Here is a 26,734-nt window from a genome sequence, read left to right on the forward strand (position 1 = left end):
AAGCCTAAAGGATTGGCCAAGAGAAAAATTTTATTGTATATCAACTAATTAAAAAATGTTCAGTTTAGGAGAAAATATTGCAGCCTTCAAGAAGAAAACTGGCTATAGAGAATCTAGTTATAAATTCTATTAAGAATAAAACTATCAACCAATTACTTAGGATTAAGAGACAAAGCCCACCTAGTTAGTGGAAAAGAGTGGGAAGAGCGTCTTGGAACCATTAGTTGCAGATAATGACCTAAAGACCTAGAAAGGGGAAAGCAACAAAGGAATGAAGTAAGACAGACATGTGAGCCTATTTCAAGTGATGGTGATGATGAATACTCACGATCTACTAGTAGATCAAGTAATGAAAGAAGGTCTTCAATTCACATGCACTCAAAACAAATTAAGATAGAGAAAATAAAAGTCTTGTGGAATTATCCATAGAGCAATGTTAACTTTATCATCTGCCCTCCCCCCACCCCCTCTCTCTCTCTCATGTGGATCTCCTTCACCCCCTTTCTCTATATGTCTCACTCTCATTACTTATGGTTCTTCATAATCTGATGGGGGTTATGGAGAACTACAAGAATGCTTCTAGTTCTTCATAACATGGTCATGTTTTCTTAAGCATAACATGACCAAATTACTTAAAAGACTAATCTTTTTTTATGTTTTTTCCTTGGCTTGTTACCTAGCCGAGACTCATTTTAAAATTTGATGGAAATTACACATAATGTGGTCACGTTATGTGTACTTTTGACCTTTTTTTTTATGGTGTCAACTTTTTTGCACACAACCTTGGTGCATATACCCACACATTAGGATGTATTAAACCCCCTTAGATTATATTAATCACTATAGGATGCGTTTTAGGGTTCTAATATATCATAATGGATCCTAATGTGTCTTAAGGGTTTTCATTGGGTCCTAGGTGGGCCTAGGGACACTTAGGACCCATTAAGATCAAATAGGAGACATTAGGGCCCCTTAAACACATTATTTATCATAGGGCACACTTAAAGATTGTAATGTGTTTGAAAGGATCCTAATGTGTCCTAAGGGGTTTTAATAGGTCATATGTGGTTCTACAACCCATAGGAACCCAATAGGGCCCCTTAGGACACATTATGACCCATTAGGAAACATTAGAACCCATTGACATGTTAGAAATTTATTTAGTGCTCCCCTCAAGAATCGAGCTTAACCACCTCCTATGTGGAATAAGTTAATTTTTTTATATTGGGCATTGGAAGATAAGTCATTTGGTACAATGGAAATCCCACTCTAACAAGTGGAAGAAGAGCTTGAACATAGGTTGAATCCTTAGACACTTTGGTAATGATGAAGGGTAGATTGTTAACAAAAAATTTATAGCTCCCCTAGAGATTCATGAAAAGGGCTTAACTACCTCATGTGTACTATAAATTGAGTGGTCATATCAGGAATTGATAGACTGATCTTTTGGTGCAATGGTAACTCCACTCTAACATGAGACCCCTTAGAATGAATTAACCATCATAAGACACAATAATGTGTCCTAAGGGCCCCTAATATCTCCTAATGTTTCATAAAGGATACTAATGGGTTTTATATTTTCTTATGACCCATTGGGACTCCTTATGAAAAATTAAAACCCATTAGAAAACATGATAACCTGTTTAGACACATCATAACCCATTAGGATCCCGTAGAACACATTACCTATTACAGTAGGACTCACTAATGTGTTTTAAGTAGTCCTAATTTGTCATAATGGGTCATAATAGGTCCTATGTGATCCAAGGTCCTATTAGGTCCCATTAAAATCCCTTAGGACTTATTACAACCCCTTAGGACACATTAGGACCCATTAGAATACATTAATAGATCTAAGAAGACATTAAGGGATGTAGGATACGCTAATGTGTTCTAATGTCTCCTAATGGGTCCTAATATGTCCCATAGGTGTCTAATAGGCCCTAAGTTATCATAGGAACCCTTAGGATCCATTACAACCTCTTATAATTGATTAATAACCATTAAGACAGATTAGAACCCAACAAGGACCCCTTAGAGAACATTGTAGATTAACAATTAAATAATTATGTTTTCTACTATTAATTATTTGTTCTTTAACCATTAATTAATCATATGTATTCCTCCAAATTTTAATATTTTAATTACTTAATTATTTCCCTCAATAGTCAAATAATTAATTTTATTTAATTAATCAACCTTTATTAGTTAGTTTAGTTCAAGTAATGAATGTGAGTATACAATTCATAGATTTTTTTGGTTAATAGACTAAACTAATAGTGCACCACATGAGGAATCATGTACACTAATAGCAGCAAGTAAGTTATTCTAATGTAGAAGCTCTAATGTAGTTTCATGAAGTATCAACACACAACATAAGGTATCCTTGTATCTATCATGTAAAGATAAAGTTTGGGATAGGTACAAGTAAAAGGAATAAGTTAACAAATGTCATACAAGAGTTTTGAGGCCACTTGACACCTATCGAATCCCAACAATATTATAAGTAATAGAAATGGAATCATCCATAAAATTTGGCCACTCTTTTGGTTTACTACACGAGGGTAAAATTAATATCCACCTATAATGAATATCTAATTTAGTACTTTATCCTATCTATTTAGTACATTAATAGAAACATCATGTTTCTCTCATTCCAGGTCATGATTTTTTTGTCATAATACAGGAAAGAAAATAAAGAAGAAACTAACTATTATTTTTATCATTGTGTTGAGGCAAGAAAAAATTTTGATCACTTGGTTATAGATGGTAAAGGTTTACAATACCCTATAGGTGTAGTGATTTCAACTAGTACATGACTTAGATAGTTTGGTATGAAGAACCCTAGGTTGTGTTTGTTCGAGGATTGGGAGACACATGTGAAGCTTCTTCATTATTCCAACCTTATCATTTCTTTAAATGTCAGCTTGTTCAAATATGGAGGAAAACCACACAATACAACTCTTTGGAAGGTTCTTGAGTCAAACCATGAGATAGAACTTGAGATAATAAGGGGTAGAGAAGATCTAAATGGTTCATTAGACTATATGCAAATGTTAACTATTGTAGTTCATTAAATTTTAATGTTGTAATCTTTTTTTTTTTTGGCAAGACCAAAGAATTTATCTACTTAGCTCTTTCCTACTAGTGTCCTTCATAGAAGAATTTTTTATTAAGGAAAGCAAGATTTAATAGGGCCCTGAAACCCATACAAAAAATAGTTTGGATAAAAAGGGAATGCTTAAAGTAGCAATAGATACTAAAAGAACATAAAAGAGAACACCCTCCCACAAAAAGATAGGAACAAATAAAAAGCTAGGGAAAGAAGACAAAAGCTAGGCCAAGCAAGAAAAGCTAAGGCACCCAAGAGATCTCTCTTAGCATTTCTGTCACATTGATTTCTAGTTACGACAATTTGCCTGCCAGCTCCTTCATTTTTGAGTGCTCCTGGTCAAGATCCTGGGTATCCTCCTTCCTTGTGTTGGATCTTGTGTACTTCCTTGAGGTATCTTTGGGATTCTTTTCCTTGGCACTATGGGAGGTTAGGTCATCTTCCTTTTTGGTTCTGATGAGAATCTTGACATTCTCATTGGCCTCTTTTAGAATATTGTAGCATTGTTCTACAATGATCTGCATAGAGCTCTCCATAATTTGAACCCTATTTTTGACCTCCTCCACTCTTTCATCCTTTCTCTTTTCCTCCTCTAAAATCGTATTCTTTAGGCTATAGTTCTCTCTTTCAAGGTTGCACACTCTATACTTGAGATCCTAGATTTCATGGAAAATCCATTTGGTAGTGTGGAAACTGTCTACAACACTATTCTTAGTATTGTTGAAAACGTCCATATCTAGGTGCTCCTTGGCTATGTCACTAAAAATAACTAGGGCCAAGTTAATTAATTCCTTAATTTTATTTTTTCCTTCATCAACCTCTTTGACTTGTGTTCTAAATATTTCTCAATAAATCCCCATCTTGGCTGAGGTAGTGGCAAAGTTTCTCCACACCATCTTTCTGTCTCTACCCATGATCAAGCACTTGTATTGGCTTGAACCAAAGTAATTGAAGTCTTGTTCATGGTTAGCTCTCTCTTCTTGGATGGGAACCTCTTCCGTACCTTCTACCTCAATCCCTTGTTCCTCCATCTCAGCCTTAGGATGTTTCCTTTTTTGGCCACTGGAGATTTTAATAGAGTCCTTTTTGCTTCTTGAAATTTTGATAGTAATGGTTTTTTTTCCTTTGTTACTCTCCATGCCTTCCCCTTCCCTATTCTCCTTTTCTCCTTCTAGACTTTCCTCACTTGTGTCAATGCTTTCAGCTCTTTCATTATATTTTCTATCAAAGGAGGACTCAAGGTTGTGCTTGGGATGAGGAGTAGTATACCTTTTATTTTCCTTTCTAATGGATTGCTTCCCAAAGTCTCCCTTTGGAGTATTATTGTTATCTAAATTAGTGTGCATTTACAAGCTATCCTTAATATCTAGAGGCACATAGTTCTCTTTTGAATATTCAAAGTCCACTCTGCCCTTCTTACCCTCCTTCATTGCCTTAATTTGTTTCCTTACTATCCTAGCTCTAAAGAACTCATAAATTAAAAGTAACAGCCCCTCATGGAGCATCAAATTCCTAGTATGCTTCTCCTAATATTCATTGATGTTTTCATTCATAGAAGCATAAATATATAAGGGGATATAAATATTGGCCCCATACCTAAAGTGATTAAGGATCACAAATGGTAGGTGCATAGCCGATCAAATCTATTATCTAGGGTGATGTATTTGATGATAGCCTATAACACAAACCTCCAAAGTGGCGTGATGGAGCTCAGGAGGTAATGGGTTCCTTTCTTCACAAGCACTTTTTTCTCCTCTTGATCCTTAGTGAATTCCACCACCACATTCCCTGAGATTTTTCGGTCTCTATAGAATTTCTTTCCTAGGATGGGAATGCCAGTGACCACAGAGATGACATCCTCAATCACCATAAACTCTATCCCGACAATAATCACAATTCCCTCATTCCATCTTTTAACATAGCCTTGGTAACCGAGGGTTTCTAGCCATGGAGCCTATCAATTAAGGTCATAATTTCGAATTTTTTTACTTTTTCCCAAACCTTTGTCTGCCCTTGCCATTTCTTGGCTTCATCTTTTGGCTCCCACCTATGCCTTGACCCAACCATGTTTTCCTCACCACGATCTTGAAAACTAGTGTTCAAACCCTTGAAATTTAGAGAAAAAAAGGCTCTTCTCATTTTCTTGATCCAATTTTCTACCTTCTACAAAATCAATCTAAAACCTATCATAGTATTAATTAGATAGATATGTTTGATGTGGGAAGTATGAGTGATATAATACTTCCACATTACATTTTTGGACATTCCCCATAAAGAACTAACTAGCATAATTGAATTACTCATCAAAATTCTAACCACCCACTGTATTGATTTTGTAGTCATAATGAATTTCTAGTTATACCCAATCTTCCTAGGATCCTTTCCCATCCAATTATGTTATTAATATCTGATGGGAAATTGCCTTCCATCCATTTAGCTAGTTCATTGTGTTTGATAGCCCAATTAGCCAAGTTTCCTGCCACTTGAGTGGCCTCCCGGTACTCATGTGCCATGTAGGTTTCTTCGAAAGTCTTGAGAAGAAGAATGCATTCCTCTATAATATTCTCTATAGTCCATGTAGGTTTGTTCTTCTAATTTAGGTAGTTAAAAATCTATTTCAAGTCACCTTCCAAGCAAAGTTTTCTAACACTCATTTCTATAGTGAGATTTATGGTATAGTGAGCCGTTATAGCCTCCAAATAGTGATTGGTTTGTGTTCCAAGGGGAGTAGCAATCGCAACCATTCCTTTGCCAAAATGATTTCTAATAATTCCTCCTACTCCAGCCTTTCTAGGTTACCTTTGGCCACCCCATCAAAATCAGCCTTATACCAACCCTCAAGTGGCATCAACCATCTACACCCATCCCTCTTGCTTTTATCCCTTTCATTGGCACTAAAAAAGGGCATGGGACCTTTGATATTAGAATAGTTTTCCAATAGAGAATTGAGGCATTTGTGGGAAACCACCTCAACCATAGTTTCCTTATCCCTGAATATTCTATTGTTTGGCTCTTTCCAAACCCCCTAGGAGACATGGGGTAAGGTCCATTTCCATAGAATCCTGTTGTCATAGCCAATCCTTCCTTGGTTCCACTGCTTAAAGACATCCATAATGTTGGACAAAAAACAACATGACATGTTGAAAAGAGATAGGAAAAGAGACCATATTTTGTTAATGTAAGGGCAGTGGATGAAAAGATGATCCATACTTTCACAATGTAATCTACACAAAATGAATCTATTTGGAATCATATTACCCCTCTTAGTAAGGTTATCCACGATTAGGATGTGGTTTTGGAGCATAATCTAGAAGAAAATATTAACTTTCAAGATTAGCCCCAAGAACCAGGCGTTGGCCCACATAGGAGAAGGATCAAAGTCTTACATATTCTCATAGCTAGAGGCCATAGAATAAATGCTATTGATAGTTTAGGCCCATATAATGGAGTCCCTATTGAGAGATAGGGGAATATGTCTAAGCAAGTCCATGAGCAGCTTGAGATCCTAGGACATCTCAACCAAATCAATCCACTCATTCTGGATCCTATAGTCACTCACCCTGAACCCAAATCTATCAATACATGCATTAACCCATCTGTTAAAAGGTGCAAAGTCCCACAAAGGGCTAGTACTCAGCCAACCATCATGCTAGGAATTGATATCTTGACCATTGTCAAGTTTCTATTTAGCTTTGTCCAAAGCTAATCTCTTCATCCTCAGAATGCCAATCTAAATAAAAGAGCCCCTAGGGTTAGGGTCTCTATTAATGAACTATTTGAGATTGAGGTTTGCCATATACTTTTGCTCCAGAATATCTCTTCATTCCCCCTTGTTTTTGAATATTCTCTAGATTTTTTTTGCTTGAAGAACATATCAACTTTCTAATCCCTAGAACCCCATTATTCTTGGGTCTATAGATGTTCTCCCAGGCCACTAGAGGGTACTTTTTATTTTCTTTAGTGCCTAACCATAAGAAATTCCTCTGAATAGCTTCCAAATGCTTAGCAATCTTGGGAGGAATAGAGAAGAGGCTAAGAGCATAAGTAGGGAGGTTTTGAAGGGTAGACTTGGTCAGCAACATTTTACTAGCTTGGCTGAGAGTAACCCCTTTCCAACCTACCAAATTTCTACTAAACCTATCAATGAGATTATCCCAAAATTGATTAGGTGGTTTAGTCTCCAGAGGGAGGCCTAAATAAGTGGAGGGAAGTATCCCAATCTTGCATCCCAAAATGTGAGCAATTTTATTCTATCTAAAAGGGGTGTTGAAGAAAAACACTGAACTCTTATCACAATTGATGAGCTGACTAGAGGCCTTGGAGTAAGTATTGAGGATGCATTTGATACTCCTAGATTCTCTAACTGAAGCCTCATCCACCAAAATAGTATCATCCACAAATTTTTGATGGGTAAAAACTAAAAGACCTAAAGAGGGTTTTAGGCCCACCAACTCCCCTCTACATATTTGAAAATTAATAAGCCTACCCAAGCCTTTAGCTAGAATGATAAAGGGAATAGGCGATAAAGGGTCCCCCTGACGAAGTCCTCTAGAAGACTTGAAAAAATCTAAGGGGGTCCTATTAACCATGACCACAAAGGTAGGGGTTAAAATCAATTAAGAGATAATCATTATCACTCTAGAATTGAACCCAAAATCTTTAAGCGCCCTGTCCAAAAACCCCCAATCCACCTTGTCATTAGCCTTAGATAGATCAAGTTTAAGTATGAAGCCATCTTGTTTACCAACTTCTAGGGAGTGAATAACTTCATGAACCTCAATGATGGAGTCCATAATTTTCCTACCAAGAACAAACCCATACTGTTCAGGTGCAATAATCTCTGGAAGTGAATTAATGACTTTGTTAGTTAGGAATTTTACAAAAATCTAATAAAATGAGTTGCAAAGACTAATAGGCCTAAAAGAACCAAAAGAATTAGCCCTAGTGACTTTGGGGATCAAAACTAAAAAAGTAGCATTAATTTCTTTCAGTAGATTCCTTGCACCAAAGAATCCTTGAATAGCTTTGACCAGGTCAAATTGAATAATTTCCCAATACAGTTGGAAGAAAAAAGTGGGGAACCCATCAAAACCAAGGGTATTTTTAGCCAACAAAGAAAAAACTACCTCTTTGATTTCTTCTAGGTTAGGATAGCTAGTAAGGCCCTATTCTGAGCCTCATTGATAACAGGAGGGATGGAATCAATGATAGAGTTTTGGTCCTCTTCAACCAGCTTAAGATCTTTAGAAATGATGAAGGAAAAGTACCTAATAGCCTCCTCAATGATCTCATTATCTTCCCTGATCATGTCATCTCCCTTTTCAATCTCACTGGTCTTGTTGACCACCCTATGTTTCATTGTGGAAAGGTGTAAGAATCTCAATTTTTTATCCCCTTCCTTGACCCAATTGAGCTAGACCTCATTCTCCAAAACATTTCCTCCTTTTCAAAAATATTATGTAGATCAACAAGGATTTCATTCTCTATATTCATCTTTATATCATCATAACCCCATGTTTGGATCTCTTCCTAAACCTCTGCAAGTTTTACAACAATCCTTTTTTTGGTTTGGAAGATATTACCAAAGTCCCTTTTGTTCCATCTTTTAATTTTAGAGTTGATAAATCCAAGTTTTTAAGAAACCTTGCACATAGTATGCCTTCAACCTCTATCCCCCACCACCCCTTCATTTTATCAAAGAGGTTAGGATGCACTAAGAACATCTTCTCAAATATGAAAGGGAAAGCCTTATTTCTATTAATTTAACTAGCACAAGACAAACCAGAGATGATAGATTGCACTAAAACTAGCACATCCAATCCATAGTTAAAAGGGCTCTATCCTATCTCACCTAGACGTAGTCCTAACCTATTCTCCTATTAGACCATGTAAAGTTACATCCACCAAGTTCCACATCTACAAGGGCTAAATCCCTAATCAAATCAGTCAAATGTTGCTTGCTATCAACATTAGGCAAAAGACCTCCTAACTTCTTAGTAGCTAAGAGTGGGGGGCGGGGGGGGGGGGGGGGGGGGGGGAGGGGGACAATGGTGTTGAAATATCCCATAACAATACCCTTAGGTTCCCCAATTTGAGAAATTAAATCCAAAATTTTGTTCCAAAAGATTCTTCTGCTACTCTTAGTGTTGGAGGCATAAATGTTCATAAGAAACCATCTATCCAAAGACATAGGGTCTAAAAGATTCATGAACAAAATATTATCTTCATCAAAGATGATATTAGCATCCAAGGAGTCCTTCCAAATTGTTAGCAGTCCACTAGAAGCCCCATCCAAGTTAGTGGCCGCACTCATCAAACCTTTATTAAAGGAAATCTTTTCAACTTTTTCCTTATTCATTTTGGTTTCATGAATTAAAAAATTATGTGGCCTATGATCCCTAATCATATTCCTAACAATTCCCTATTTATGGATTCCATTGATTCCATGAATATTCTAGGAAATGATCTTCATATTTTAAATTTATGACAAGCTTCTTGGATGGTCTTTTGAGTTCTATCCAGAATATTTCTCCTTGCTTCTTCTTTTCTAATTTGCTTCATGGTCATCCTGTCTGGGGTGCTAGAAGTACCTCTAGTATTAGCTTTGGCCTTGCTCCTCATTTTTGTAGGTGATGTTAGCAAGGGATCCCTACTTTTTTTCTTTTTATTAGGGGTTACAAGAGACCAGGGATTCTCGTTAGAGTCCTTGCAGTTGTCAAAGAGGGCTTCCAACCTAGACATGTGCTCAAGAGAGGTGGTAGAGACCATATCAAGAAATCTACTAACCATCAAAGTGGAGATCCCTTTATTGGTTTCCTGAGAAGTTTGATAAGTCCCTTCCAATAAAAGCCCATTCTGAGGGTCTAGATCACAGGATGATTCAGTCTCCACCACTATGGATTCCCCAAAGATTTGAACCTCTGTAAAACTGGCCACATCTTTATCCATACCTTCATTGTCCTCCATAATGCCATTAGGCTTTGGTGCTAGGTTTGTCAAATCCTTATTTTTTTCCACCAAGGGGACATTATGGTGTGATTTCTTCATAGATTCACCATTATGTGCCCTTTCATTTCCAACCAAAGTATTACATTCTTAAGGGGGTGGGACCTTGTCCTCTCCACCCTTGACCTTATCTCGAGAATTTTCTCCTTTCACACCTTTTTGGGTACCTCACCTGGGACCTTGTGGTAATCATTTTTTTCCCCTATTTGAGTTTGGCTTTTTGGGTCTTTTCCTTTTCTTTGATAACTGGGAAAACCTTTGCTTTATGGCCAGACTTTTTACAATGGAAACATGCAAAAAGAAGTTCTCATAGTCAATCTGCTACACTTGTTTACCCAACCAAGACTAAAACTCAATCACTTAAGGCATATGTTGTCCTTTAACCACTCCCAGAAAAATCCTAACATACATTAGTCTCTTCTTGGCTACAGTAATAGGGTTAATGGATACCAGTTTCCCAAAAGAGTTAGCAATTCCAAAGAGAACATCCTCATGCCAATATTCTAAGGGGAGTTCTGGAAGCCTAATCCAAACTGGGGCCTAGGAAAGGAAATCATGATTTAGATCTAGGTTGGAAGTCCAATTCTGAAGGATAAGAGTAAATTTACCTATCATCTAGTTCTGCACATAGAGAATCTTGGAGTAGTCCTCTAGGCATGTAAACCCAAAAAACACGAATCCTTTTCCCATCGTGGTAACTTCAACTTGTCATTTTAGCTCCCATTTGTTTCTAGCAAAGATCTTGTGGGTTTGACATAGCTAAGTTGTAAAGGCATTAATATCATTAAAATATAAATATTTCATATTATTATCTAATTTATTTATTCCATATCTTTCATATTTCCTATGATGAGAAACATTGCATATCTTTCAAACCAACTATCCTCATAGCTAAGTTGTAAATAGACATTAATATCATTAATATAAAAATATTCCATATTATTTTCTAATTTTTTGATTCCATATCTTCCATATTTCCTAAGATGAGAAAGATTTCATATCTTTCAAACCAACTATCTTGGGCCTAAACCATCTATGACATTATCTCTAGTTGGTTGGGTAAACTAGATAGCAACAACCTTTTTTTCCCATGGAGTTGAGCACTAAGCAATATTAGGAAATGATGTTTGGAGGATCATATCTTGCAGGTCATGTGAGGTATTAGTTAAGCATTAGGTTCTATAGTATTAGCATCTACCATAGTTTTGGGAGATTCAACTTTATTTTATTTTGGCAATCCAATCTTTATTTGTGTTAAAACTTGCAATGTAACTCAGATGAAAGGAGAAACACTCTATATTTAACATTATTTATCATGGTATCAAATTTTTTGAGGAAACACATTAGGTGAGTAAATGATAGGAACGATACTTTTATACTTTGCAATGCACTTAAATATTGTAGATTAAACTATACCAAAATGCCCCTTAAGGATCTTGTATGGTCCCAAATCAGTCATGTTGGTCAAAAAGCTCCAATAGGAAAAGAAATAGCTCAAATTGTCATTTTCGGTAATATATAACCTCTTTATTTAAATTTTATTGAAGTTTTGAAATGGAAATAACAAGTCCATGTAAGTGATCATGTGAAAAATTGCAAAAATTGATCACAAGTTTTCATATCAACTTTTTTGCAAAACATGTAATATTTAGTTCCCATTGCCAAAAATTAGTTTAGTATTTATGAATGAAAATTTAATATTCTCATCAAGTATGAATTATACAATATTAATATACATAAATAAACATGAAAGTATAAATATAAGGCATGCAAAATCTACAATAATAAGATTTACATTAACATAAAGTGGTACACATTAATACATTTGATGTATGAGTGTAGAAGAAACATGTCCCATAATGTCATATAGGTGTAAAGTGTATTATATGGATTAAAAAAATTCCAACAATTTAATGTATGCATGCAAAATACATGTCAAATAATGTCATATAGGCATACAAGAGACATTTGCAATAATGTCATATATAGGTGTACATAATCAATGGCCATAATCTATTTCTTTCCCTCTAAGGGAGGAAAATAAATCTTGAATCACCTTTGATCTCTACATGAATGGAGAAATAGTATATATACTAAGTCTTCCAAGTGCACTCACTTGTCCTCCTTTCTAGACTCTTTTGTAGTGACAACTAATAAAAAAATGTATAAAAATCAATATATCATATACATCAAAATTGAAATATATGATGACATCCAATAGAGTATTCTCTTACCACAAATAAATAGTTTTTTTGTATGTCCACCAATGGGGTATACTAATGATTAGGAGTAACAAGTCCCTACAAAGGAAATCAAAATAGTAATTAGAATGCATATTTGAATATCATCAAATTTTTTTAATTAAACTATTAAGATAACAACTAACTATGAATACCTCACTCAATGCTTCATAAATAGCTACAATTGTTGTATCCCCATGATATAAAGATCTCAAAAAAACAATACACGCATATAATATCAACATATGGAAATGAATCAACAAGATTAGTATGTAGTTATCAAGAATCCTATAAAATAATTTAACAGTAGACTAATGAATAAAATGGCACCTCAAAAAAAGTGTTAGCATGTCCTTAATTTTTCATTGGCAATGTGCAAACTCTAGCAATAGCTAGTCCACATGTATGAAAACTTATAAGATAACAATTCATATAAGAACATGATATTGATGTGTTAATTACAATGATTTATTATATATATACCTATTGACTCAACAATGTAAAAATAAACTAGGTGAAAGAATGTGATCATTTCCATGACCACTTTGATTCTAGATTTTGATCAAAATATGTCTAGTAATTTAGTTATTGATTGATTTATTAATTTTTAAATATAATCATTTAATTAAAATTAACATTTGAATAAGGGTACCTCAAGGAAAGGGGCATGATGCCCTTGGCTATCCACTATGAACATTGAAAATCTAGTAGTCAACTAATGCACATGCATAATAAGTTATGAGACTATTATTCATATAATTTCATAATAATAAAATGTATGAATTAAATTTTTTATTAGATATATACTTGTGGAGATGAAAAATCTACTATAAAAGGTGGTCAAGGCAACACCCACTCCATTGACACTCATTCCTTACATATTAATCATAATCAATGTATACCACTTTAGCTATCATTGAACATAATAAATGAAACATGATCAAGTAAATTTAAGGAACTTATATTTACCCTTTTATCAATGATACATGTCATATTGAGGAAATCAACATATATTGATTCATCATCATTTTCCTATGTGGCAAAGGTACCACAAGGATCCACATGTTTGACAAATATAGACCACTAGATTGACCATGATCATTCTAGAGTAAAGGAGTGGCACAATTTATGAGATTATTTGTCAAAGCACTAATTGTGGCTAGTGTGTCAACCTCAACATTTTTATTCACTAAAACAGGTATACTAGCATGATCCACTAGTCACTTGGTTGTGATATCCCTAGGTGTGATAGGGTTATGACATACCCCTGGTCTATCATATGATAGCCTCCCACCTGTACCCTAACAATCTAGAAGTCTAGTAACTTGGAACCTCCTTGAGGAGAAACTTGCAATAGAGTTTCATCAAAAAAAATATAAGTAGGGGTGTTGAAAACCTTTCTTTATCTATCCCAATTTTTTTTTTTAAATTATCTCATCATTCAATAACCAATGAATTGAAGGAATATTTCTCTAAGATTTTCATTTTGCACATACATTTTAAAGAGTTTGAAAATGTTACATTATGGGATTTATTTGTTTCTTACATTCACATATGAAAATTTATCGACATATAATAATTTTTTTTTGGTTTTTCTCTTCTATTTTTCCATAAATTAAGTTTCCCAATAACTTCAAGGCTACATGGGTCAAAATAGATTCTATTGATGGTGGAAATATTTCCCTACCTAGATTTGTATTGAAGAATATCTTTTAACCTCTTTAGTAAAGATTCAAATTTCATCAAATATCACTTTCAATTTTATTTATCATTTTTTCTTGTGTTTTAAGAGGAGGTATCTTGATAAGTGGAGGTCATTGGATAGGTTGAGGGTCATTTTCTTCATTCATTTCAGCCTCAAGAGGGTTTGGTTAAGGGGTTTCTTCATTACTTTAATCGTGAGAAAAAGATTGAACGTTTGGTAGAGTGTTTTCTTGAGGGATATCATTTTTTATTTGAAAGTAAAACAAAATCTAATTTAAAAGTTTGATTAAACTGAAATATTCATAGAGGAAACTCTAACAATTTAATTTTCAATCCATATAAGAGACATAGATTGTACAACCACTAACTTCTTCTCTTGGGATGAGCTTATTGATGTTGTGGTGCCATTTTTAGTTTGATATAATCAACCAAACAATGATAATTTTTTATGTGCATGTTATTGAACTCAAGAGATTGAGAGAAAATCATTAATTGTGGGTGAAATGGGAGATTTCGAGCTATTTTGGTATTTTAATAGTTTTCACATAGTCTCTACATGTTATAGCATGTAAGCACTATGTTTCAAATTTCCCAAATATAAGGCTCAAACAATCCAAGTAATAGTGTGTACATGTCACAGTGAGCATGCACTTTAGTACATAAACATTATTTCTTTTGGATGACTAAAAACATTTTTGGCATCTTTTTGGTCCCACATCTTTGTGCACTTACCCATCAAGCATTTTTGGTTAGTAAAAATTTGAAGGTCAACTAAAATTATAAGATCATAGAGACTCATAATAAAATCTCTTCATTATTTCATTAAATTTTTGGACCAAACTTTTAGTAGGAAAGCTAATCACATACACCAAATTGACCTATTAATAAACTTCATTTACACTAAATTTTCAGTAGGGAAAATTGTTCATATCCACCGTATTTGATCATTAATTGGCTATTGTCATTACTTCACTAGAGAATTGGATCAAGTTTCCAATAGAAGGTGCCATATTGGTCACTCTGGCTTATCCAAGAACATAATTTTCATGCACTATGTGTCCACTTCTACACTTAACTTGCTCGCCAACTCATTTTCTTCCACTACCCATCATAACTATGATAGAGATGTTCCTTATCTATAAGGAAAATAATCTTTTGGGTTGTACCCATTATAATTATTTTAGGGAAAGCATATAATCCTTGTAACGTGTGAAAGTAGTGGTAATCATTAAAGGAATGTGTAAAATTGGCTAGCCAAAAATATTAACATGAGATTATGTTTATCTTTTAATGAAGATTCTTTATTATCAATTTTTATTTAGCTAAAGCTATTCTCCTAATGATTTGATTCAATTTTATTGAGTTAAAAAAGAAGGGCTTTTTTATGCAGGTTACTTAGTATTTTAGCATGGTTTTCAATCCTAGAGAAATTTCTTGTAGGGGTGTCTCTTCTCAATTGCTTTATTGATAAAAATCTTACCAAGGCTTCAATTTGCAATGCATTATCAGCACTACTCAAAACCATAAGCTCAATAGCATATTGAAAACCCACAACTTATGAACACAACAAACCAACAAATATACACCTCTTTGTTGGAAATATGAGTGGAGTAACTGAGAGGGGAGGGGTGAATTAGTTACCAAAAAAAAATCCCAGATCCCTTAGATGTCAACACGGACCAAACCATAAACTCCTATAAAAAAAATTCTATTGTAACTTGGTAAGCACTGAATATCAACTATAACTTGAATTTTAAGATGTTTACTATGATCAACCTTAATTAAACTTAGTTGTACACACATGAAAATAAATAGCATGAACACAAGTAATACAAAGATTTAATGTGGAAGCCCAATTTGGGGAAACCACCAATTGCAACTAGTTACTAATTTTCACTCTTTTGAAGTGAGCCCTATTGGGAGCCAACTCTATTAAAGGTTGTAGAAAACATATTGTTGGGTATGACCCTATTAGAGGATATAATCACCCTGTTAGGAGTGGCCTTGCTAGAGGTCTTTAGACACTTCAATCAAAAATGCCACCTTGTTGGAGGATTTACAAATGGCTATTAAACCAACTTGGCTAAGAGTTTTAGATCATTTCTACAATGGTTAGAGAGTAACAATGAGATGGCTTAATTTTTGATGCAATTGAATTGTTGATTATAGATCTCTGTTTTGGCTCATACTTGATTAGTCCTAATTGAATGTATCTTTGTAGCTCCACAAGGATATTCTTCTTATCCTTCCAATTTTCTTTCTCTAAGCATATTCTTATCTTTAATTCTCTTCCACACATTCTATCCTACAACTTGACCTTATATATATATACATACATACATATATATATATATATATATATATATATATATATATATATATATATAATAAATTTGGCTTCAATAAAACTTTAAAATATATATATATATTCATCTTCTTAGTCAGCCAAAGTCATTAAACATATTCATTTAACTGAATAAACCAAAATAAGAAAATTATTTGTTAGCCAACCCTACTCAACAAACACTAACCAAAACTAATTTTCCTTCCTTAACCAAGTGAACTCAGTTAACATTGGTTTTCATGCCAGCTCTCTTTGTCTACCAAGTGAACTCTGTAGACACTATCATTTGTGAATTCTCTTTAGTAACTAAGTGAGCTTGGTTAACACTTGTTACCTTCCAACTTTCTTTTGTCTACCAAGTGAAATCAGTAGACACTAACTTTTAAACTAGGCATACATAGGAATGCTCGAAAGACACAAAAAATTCTTTTCATTACTCGAGTGAGCTTGACATACACTGACTAACAAAGATATGATATGTTGTGTAATATCAAAGACAATAAATAATAAACCAAATTTTCTCAATAATCTCCCTCTTTGGCATTGATGGAAACACAACATATCACAATAAAATGAATTTTTAGAGAAAGAATAAAGTAAGAAACATAGCCTTAGTTTCATTATATTTCTCATCCATAAGAACTCCCTCTATCAGTGTGAACTCCCTTTGTCTTCAGTTTCTCCCTCTTTCAGAAAACCCTTTTATCTTCAACATCTTGTTGAAAACACTTCTCTCTATTCATTGAATTATGACATCAAAACTCTCTCCTTATTTTACATCTAATGCCAAACACCATGAACAATGTAGTTTCTAATGTACCTCAAGTGTTGATTCATATGCTTTAGATAGGGGAATGACTGCTAGCTTATCTCTTAGATACAAAAATGCATCCTTAGGTAATGGCTTGGTGAATATGTCTACAATTTTTTCATTAGTATTCACATATTCCAATCTTACTTTCTTGTCTTGTACCAATTCTCTTAAGAAATGATATTTTATTGCAATGTGTTTTGCCTTGGTATGCATCACTAGATTCTTGGATATGTTGATTGCATTGGTGTTATCACAGAAGATAACTACTAGATTTTTGATCTCTATCTTCATACCTACCAAAAATTAATTGAACCAAACAACATTGGAATAATTAATTGATGCTATAATATATTTTGCCTCTACTTTTAATTGAGAGATGAAATTCTACTTTTTTCTTATCTGAGACACTAGCCTTTTACCAAGAAAGAATGTCCCACCACTGGTTCTCTTCCTATCATCAATGTTTCCTGCCCAATCAACATCAGTGAAGTCTTTTAGCTCTAAGTTTCCTCCGTTCTTGTACCATAATTCATAGTCTTTAGTACCCAGGTATGTATAGGATCAGGGTCAACCAAACTATGCCCTTAAGTGGCAATTAAAAATTAGAAAATTAGGGTTATGTCAACTTGACGTGCAATTTTCTACTTGTTATTAACTTTATATCAAAAAGTTGAGAGAAAAGAATCTCTAGAAAATTGAATCTAATTTCTAAACTATTAAGACTCATCTAAAAAAAATAAAAATTGATTGGTCAAAAATTAAAATTTTAATGCAATATTACAAAAATTTCAAAACAAAAATAAGAAGTAGATGTATGTCTGACCATCTTAATCAAAATCAAATGATAATATTTTTTAATAATATTTTAGACATAAGTAGTAGACTCATGCCCAGATGTGACACATATTTTTGGGTATTTTTATTCCAAATAATTAATTAATAATTAATTTTTGACTTTAATATTTTGAGACTAAAAAAACTCTCGTGTCTGACCACCTTAACTAATTCAAAACTCTGTAAAAATCAATTTTTCATTTTTTTCCATATAGTAGAAGAAACAGATAATGTGATACATCTTTTGGATTTAAAAAATGTTATACCATTCGAAAGTTATAGTTGTTTTCGAAGTAGTGTGTCAATTAGCACTTTATACGTAACTCCATTAGAAAATAAGTAATAATTACTTACTAAACTCATAAATTGACAAACCTTACATTTATGGAAAGATAAGAACATTCTTAAGAAACCCTTTTTATTTCATCAAATTTTGGTGAAAAAAATTTGTCAGCTACATGTTTGAAGTAAAAATCACATAAAAACAAGCCAAAAGCACATTTTTAGGATTTTTAAAACTTGACCATATAGGTTCGGTATCAAAAAATATAGTAGACCTTATAAAGATATTAATTTTTTTCATTTAGTATTAGGGTGTGTGGGAAAAAAATTGGAATAGATTTTGAAATGGTTTGAGATATTTCAGAACTTCAAATTTTTCAGATCACCACTTTTTGGCACACCATGATCCTGCACATACCCACCCTTCTAATACCTCATGATTCTGTTGATTTCCATCATGTGATTTGCTTTGGGATTGGTTGAGAATCTTTCCACCATACCAACTACAAGAAAAATATTAGGCCTAGTATGCACAACATATTGTAGTTTTCCAATCATTGAGCTGTATGTGGTTTGATCTACCTCCTTGGAATCATCATTTTTGGAAATCTTATGTCCAGTAGACATAGGTGTTCCAACTAGCTTTGAATCCTCCATTCCAAATTTTTTTAGTATCTCCTTGACATATTTAAACTAAGTGATGTAGATACCATCTTTCATTTGTTGAATCTATAATCCAACATATAGTTTTATCTCACCAAACATAGACATATCATATCATTTACTCATCTCATTTGAAAAATATTTTCATAATTCATCATTCCTAGTAAATAACGTATCATCCTCAATGATTTCTGCTAGTACAATCTTCTTGTCTAGTCCTTCTTTGATATGTAGGCTATTGTTATCATTTGTTCTTTGGAAACCAATCTTTATTAGGTAGTTGTGAAGTCTTTCATACCAAGCTCTAGGAGCTTGCTTGAGAGCCTACAATGTTTTGTCCAATTTGCAAACCATATCCTTTTTTTCTAAGATCCACAAAAGCTTCATGTTGTTCAATGTGAACTTCCTCTTCAAGAATACCATTCAAGAATGGAGATTTTACATCCATTTGATAAACTTTAAAACCTCTAGGTGTTGCATTTTCTAGTAAAGTTCTAACAAATTATAATATTGCAACATGTGCAAAATTTTCAGCATGTTCAATACCTTCTTCTTGAGAATAACCTTTACTAACCTTGCTTTGTTTCTAGACACTTTTCCATCTTCATTCAGCTTATTTCAAAAAACCCACTTTGTGCCAATAACATTTTTATCCTTGTGTCTAAGAATAAGAGTCCAAGTCTCATTCCTCTCTATATGTTCTATTTATTCATTCATAGCTTCAATCTAACTTTCATTATCCAAGAAATATTTAACATTTCTAGGCTCAAATTCAGTATGAAAACATGTATCATTTAATTAATTTCTTGTCATTGTACCATCAGACTTGTCTCCAATGATCTACTCAGGTGCATGGTGCCTTAAACATATCTTGTTAATATAGGTACTTTGGATTTAGAACTTATTTCACATATCTTAGCATGATCTTCATGCTTAGGTCCCACTGTCTATGACTCGAGTCCTTCTGATGACTTGGGTTGCACTAGTTGTTACTTGATATCTTCTAGCTACAACTTGGCTCCTTCAGACTATGCGTCGAGTTGTACTAATTGCAACTCGAGTACTTCTAGATATTTTGGATACTCAGGAGGTGAAGCTTCCTAACTTCTAATTAGAGCATCCAATGTATCAGGTTCATAGTACAAAAAATGTATATAATCCTTAGGTTCTTTGCTGCTATCTTCTTCATTCCTTTCTGCAAACTCATCAATTTTCACATGTGGACTTTCTATGATCTAATGAGTAGATAAATTCAAACATGTATAGGCTTTACTTCTATAGGAGTATCCTAGGATATAACATTTGCTACCGAATACTTTCAAGTAACTCACATTGGGTATATAGCCATACCATAGTTCATAATGTGTTTGATTGGAGTCTTTCTTCAACTGTACATTATTCAAGGTATGCACTACAATACTGATTGCTTCCTTCCACTATTTGATTTCGACATTCTTTTCTATCATTAAGGTTCTTGCACAATCCACAATAGACCTATTCCTTCTTTTAGCTATACCTTTTTGCTGAGGTGTACCAAGGTTTGATGCTTGTATTTTGATTCCTCTTTCAATACAGAATTCATTGAAATCATTAGAAATGAATTCACCACCTCTATCTAATCTCAAACACTTTAGCTTATTTCCAATTTCTTTCTCTACTCTTGCCATATACAACTTCAATTTTTGAAAGGACTCTGATTTTTCTTTCAAATACATTACAGTCATCATTCTAGAATAATCAACAGATAAGATAAAATAAAATAAAATAGTTATCTCCATTGTAACTCTCTATTCCAATAGGTCCACAAGGGTTAGTATGAACCAAATCCAAGGCTTCCTTTGAATGATGGTTCTTGATTTTGAAACTAGTCTTTCCCATCTTTCTAATTTGACAATTTTTGCATAAACACATATTAGGTTTCCTCAAATTAGGAATACCTCTAACTCTTTTCCTTATCTTGACTAGATTATAAAATTTCACATGACACAATCTTTATGTCATAACCATGTTTCTTCTATTTGAGAAATAAAACATGAACTTTCATTGAGATCTAGGTAGAATAGGTTACCTTTTTCTTGTTCGTCTAACCCAACTAGATTTCCTTTTCAATATAGCATCTTGGCATTCCCATTCATGAATTCCACCTAGAATCCAATGTTATTCAATTTTTCCACACTCAATGGATTATGCTTTAGTCCTTCCACCCAGTAGGCATTTTCACATCTAAGTTCATTGGCTAGCAAAATGCATCCTTTTCCTTTTATGCAATGGGGTTCATTATTTCCATATCTAACACTTCCACCATCATAGTGTTCCATAAGTTTAAACTTTATTTTATCATCAGTCATATGATGTGAGTAGTCTCTATCAATAATCTATGTATCATTTTTACTAATATGAGAAATAAGTGCCATTTTATTTGATTCATCATCAGATTCATCTTTTACAACAATATATACCATTTCATCATCACCACTACTATTAGAATCTTTAGCCATAAAACAAGATTTCTTATCTTTGTCCTTGTAACTCTTGAATTTATTTTTACCTTTGTAGTTAGTTTTTTTCTTTTCATCTTTGAATTCTCTATTTGGAAACCTAGCTGCAATGTGACTAGCTTCTTCACATGAAAAAATAGATTAGATGGATTTTACCTTTGTACTTTCATATGCCCTTGAGACATTTTTTAGCAAGCAAAGTTTCAATATTTTCAAGATCACTATCAGAACTTTCTTCCTCTTCTTCACTTTTGGATTTCTTGGCTTTTGATTTTTCACCCTTCTTCTTGAGTGAAATCTTAGCTTCAAAGGAAAACTCAATACCTTTGGAACTAGGAATATAGTTATCACAGTTATCTAATTCAAAAGTTGTCAAACTTCCCACGAGTGAATCTAGATTTATCTTGTTATTCAATTCACATCTCATTTCTTGAATAGTAGATACTCTAATTACATGTAGATAGGAAGAAGGGCTCTGAGTACCTCACTTACAACTATTTTATCATTAATGTCTCCTCCAAAGGCTTTGATTGCACTTACACTTTCTTTAATTTTCTCAACACATTTTGAAATGTTTTCATCTTCTCTCGTCTTCATATAATCAAATTGGCCTCTAAAACTTTTTGCTTTAGCTTTTATAACATTGTCATCACCTCCATAGATATCTTTTAGTTTGGTCCATATTTCATGAGAAATAGTGAAAATTTTAACCTCATCAAATTCAACATAGTTATGCGAAGAAGCAATATCAATCATTAGGTGTGTGCACCAAGTTGTGGTGTCAAAAACATGACACCCCAATTTTTTTTTAAATTTTAAAAAGCACACATGCGCTATAGCACATATGTGATATAGTGTGTACATGCTTTGGCTTGGGCTACAAACCCATGGACCATTTCATTTTGCTTGTATTTTCTCCTCATAGCGCATATGCTAGTTGAAGAAATTGAAGACCTTTACCATCCACCTCCTCAAAATGCCTCCTCATCACCGAAGTTCGAGATTGAGATCACATCGTATGTTTTCTACTCTTATTTTTGCATTGTTTTTTAGGTTATTTTCAATTTTTCTTTAAATTTGTTTATTTATTTATATTGTAATTGGTTTCTTATTAGGAAATGTGAATAATGAATTGCCAAATCCCAAGCCAGATCAACAAGATCAAAATGAAAACCCTCCACAAGATGAGAACCAAAACCCTCCACAACAAGAGCAAGAAATTTTGCAACCTAGATAGATTGAAAGACCTCCTCTTGGCATACAAGATGACATAATAAATTAAATAGAAAGAGGAAAAAATTAATTAGAAGTAATCATTGGTAGGTTGAAAGCTTTTGGACAAACCAATCTAATGAGAGCACAGTTGGCATCTTCCCTCAAGTCCATTATGACCCATATAGCTTCTATTAGTGGTCAGTTGGATATTTGGTGGGTTAAGAGGAATGAACAAAGAAGATATTATGGAAACAAATTATCATATCAAGATGTAAAAAAGAATAAATGGAGAAAGGTAGCATTTGTACATTGTTTAAAAAACCTAGTGAATAAAATACTATTAGAACTACAACTAAAAGATTTCCCATCCATTGGTGCATGCATGATGGTATTAAAAATAACTTTTGGGATAGATGTTGGATGGTCTTTGATGCCCCTCCCTACAATAATCACGAGGTTCCAATGTACTTCTTAAAGAAATTGTATTGTGAATTTTTCCTTGGGGAGATCCCCAATTATTTTAATATATTAGAATCTCAAGGTAGAGGTGGGGGGTCATCATTTGAGAGGTTGAGGGCACATCATGATCCTAATGTAGTTAGGGCACCTATTGTCAAGCCATAGGGTGAGCATGTGATTGTTCCTTCAGTTGTGAAGGAGCATGTAGAGACTAGCACTCTAGGGACTATTAATGCTTTGACGCAAACCCTCATTCATTGTATGAGTCCATTAGTTGAGGATGAGCCTTCTGTGCATCGTGGTCACATGTACACATCATGTCAATCCTTATGCACATTTGGCAGTCATGTTGCAGATATTATGGATGACGGGCTAGTCACTTATCAATTCCTAAGTTAGATATTTAGCATTGACACATAGGTAAATTACAATTATAATAAACTAATTTGATCACATTTTGTATGTATAGTGAATGAATAATTAATTAGCATGTATTGACATTGTTCAAAATTTAGGGTAAGAGTGTCGCTAGCCCTAGTAGAGATCCCTCAGCCCCATTTTTCATCCCGTTGATGAGTCTAGAGGTATATGTTGATTTAATCATTTAAATTGATACATATATTTATTAAGTAATCATATGAAAGATTGAAAAAAAAAAATTATGCATGTGCATTAGTTCTCTACTAGACCATCGACATTCACTAGGGACTTCAAGCCTAGACGTGATATGAGCTTTGTAGAGGTACATTTGTTTCATGTTAATTTAATTCATTTGATTATATTGGTTTCATGTTTCATGTTACATGTAACTTGTATTTTATGACATGTAGCTATTGACATCTGAGACTTTTCATCTTCGCCAGACAATCGATCGTGGAGTTGTTGCAATGATGGCTAATTTAGAGCCATTGACTGAGGTATGAAAGAATTTTATTGGTTTTAGTCATTTTTTATAATAGTTAGTATAAAAAAATTTAATGTTATTTATAAGTGATTATATTGATTAAATTTTTGTAGGGCCTTGTTACACTTAATCATCCATGAGCCTTTGAGGTGGATGTATAGAGTGACTATTTGATGGCGGTAGGAAAATAATTAATTTTGTGTGTACATATATTTGATTTCAATGTATAATAATTATTGATTCATATCTACTTTATTTGTGTTAGCTCAAGTTAGAGAAGAGCCTAAACAAGAGGATGAGCAAGCATGTGAGGAAGTCCCCATCATCCCCATCATCTCCCTCCACAAGACAACAGAAGACTTCTAGGGATTTGTTTCCTTTCCCTCGTGGGAAGGAGAAGATATAGTTGATAGATACATATGTATAGGCATTAGTGGACATATATGTTGGATTTTATGTCAGTGGACATATTTGATATAAATTTGATGTATATATGACATTTTATATTTGATGTATGACATATATTTGATGCATGACATTATTAGACTTATGACATTATTGGTTAATATATGATATGTTTGTTCATGTATGACATTATTGGTTGGGTATGTGCAGGATCATAGTGTGCCAAAAAGTGGCGATGTGAAAAAAATAGAGTTTGAAGACATCTAAAAGTGCTTCAAAATCTACTCTGACTTTTTTTCACCTATCAAAGTCCCAAACTTGGAAAGTAAGGCTTGAAGCATATTAGATATCTAATAAAAAATGATATATTACTATAACATAATATTATTATAATAATATTGTAATATAATAATATTATTATTATATTATAATAATATATTATATTATAATAATATATTATATTATATAATAGCATAATATAAAAATATTATATTATAAAAGTATAATATATTATGTAATATTATATAATATTGTATTATAATAATAATACAATAATAATAATTATACTATAATATAATAATAATATTATTATATTATAATAGTATAATATATTATAAATTATAATAATATAATATAAAATATAATATAATATTATAATAAAAAAAGTAATATATTATAACATAATATGTAATAAAAAGTAATATATAATATATCTAGCATTAGCAGTATATTCTGCAATCAGATATTTGATATTATATCGGATATCTGATACTTGTGACTAATATATATTAAAAATGATAGACCCGCGGGCTTATATTTGGCTTATTTCAACACCAGTATTCGAGGGCACAGATCGGATATCGAATTTTAAATTGGATATCAGATACAAAGGTTTTTTTTGTATTTTTAATCATTTTTAACATAAATTCAATAGATTTTATCATAGTTTTGTTAGTTTTAGTTGAATCTAGGGTTTTTTTGAAAAAAATTGTTAAAATAAAGGTTTTTTTAAAATATATATTACATTTTGCAATTCAGTAACAATGGCTGATCAAACTGATGGCACTGAGGTAGGGAATAATGTTCCTCATAATCCCCCACCAAATGATCATTTACCCCTTCAAAACCCTCCTCAGATCAAGGATTTGATAAATGAAAATTTCACTGAATTGAGGGTTTGCAAAGAACATATAATAATGTAGCTGCATTGGCTCCTATGTTATCCATGTTAAACACCATAGTGGATAACATTGAAACCCTTATGAAGCAACAAAATGCCACTCTTCGTTGGCATGATGAAATGCACGAGATGTTTGATGATAGTTTGGACTATGATGAGGTTGTGGCCCTCAATATAACCAAAGAGGATTGGCTAGCCTTTTTGCAAACTCAAAAACAGGTATACCGGTCAACCCCAAAAAATTTAAACTATCAATTAAATGGTGTACAAATGACGCCATACGTGAAAACTTTTGGGATCGTTGGTGGATGGTTTTTGATAGCCCTCCACATAGAAATTTAGATGTGCCATTTTATTTCCTTAAAAAATTATATGCAAAATTTGTGTTGAAACTTAAAGTGAACTATTGGAGCATGAAGCCCAACATGGGTGTAGGACTAGGAGTTCCTTAGGATAGACCCTCTTCCTAGTGAAAGAAAGCCAACACCTTTGTCCCTCCCACTAATATCTCCCCCCCTCCTCGAGTGCAACATCCTAATATTATGGTAGAGGCTAGCTCTTAGACCATCAGAGCCATTCATAGGCTGAGTAACCTAATGATATCTTAGGCTAGGTCAGTCCTACCTCCTTGTGTTGATGATGTTGGGGCTAGTTCATCATCAGCTAGCTCATCACATGTTTGTGTGCCTCACACTTGCATTACGTGCAAGAATATTTTCCTGGGTCCCATAGGTGATCTTCCTAAGTATCACTTTGTATTAGACAAGGATACACTAGATACATGCATAAGGGCTACAAACCCTGATGCGAGAGAGGAGGGGAATGCAGAGGCATGGACTCCTTTGGTGTCAGTATATGTATGCATTTATTTGTTGTGACATATGTGATTTAAAGTTAATTTTTATAATAGAGTAATTTTAATTTTCAAGCCATACTGACTTATACATGTATGTGATCTTCATTTATATTTAGGTGATGACCGAGGTGGAGCTCAGACAAAGTGATGATGCCATGCTCTCGACCATTTCATTTGGCCTTGAGACATTTATGGTACATTATATTGTGTTTGCATTAT

This window comes from Cupressus sempervirens, chromosome 8 (assembly GCF_028749045.1).
Source record: "Cupressus sempervirens isolate cs-2001-9-10 chromosome 8, ASM2874904v1, whole genome shotgun sequence".
Classification (NCBI taxonomy): Eukaryota; Viridiplantae; Streptophyta; class Pinopsida; order Cupressales; family Cupressaceae; genus Cupressus; species Cupressus sempervirens.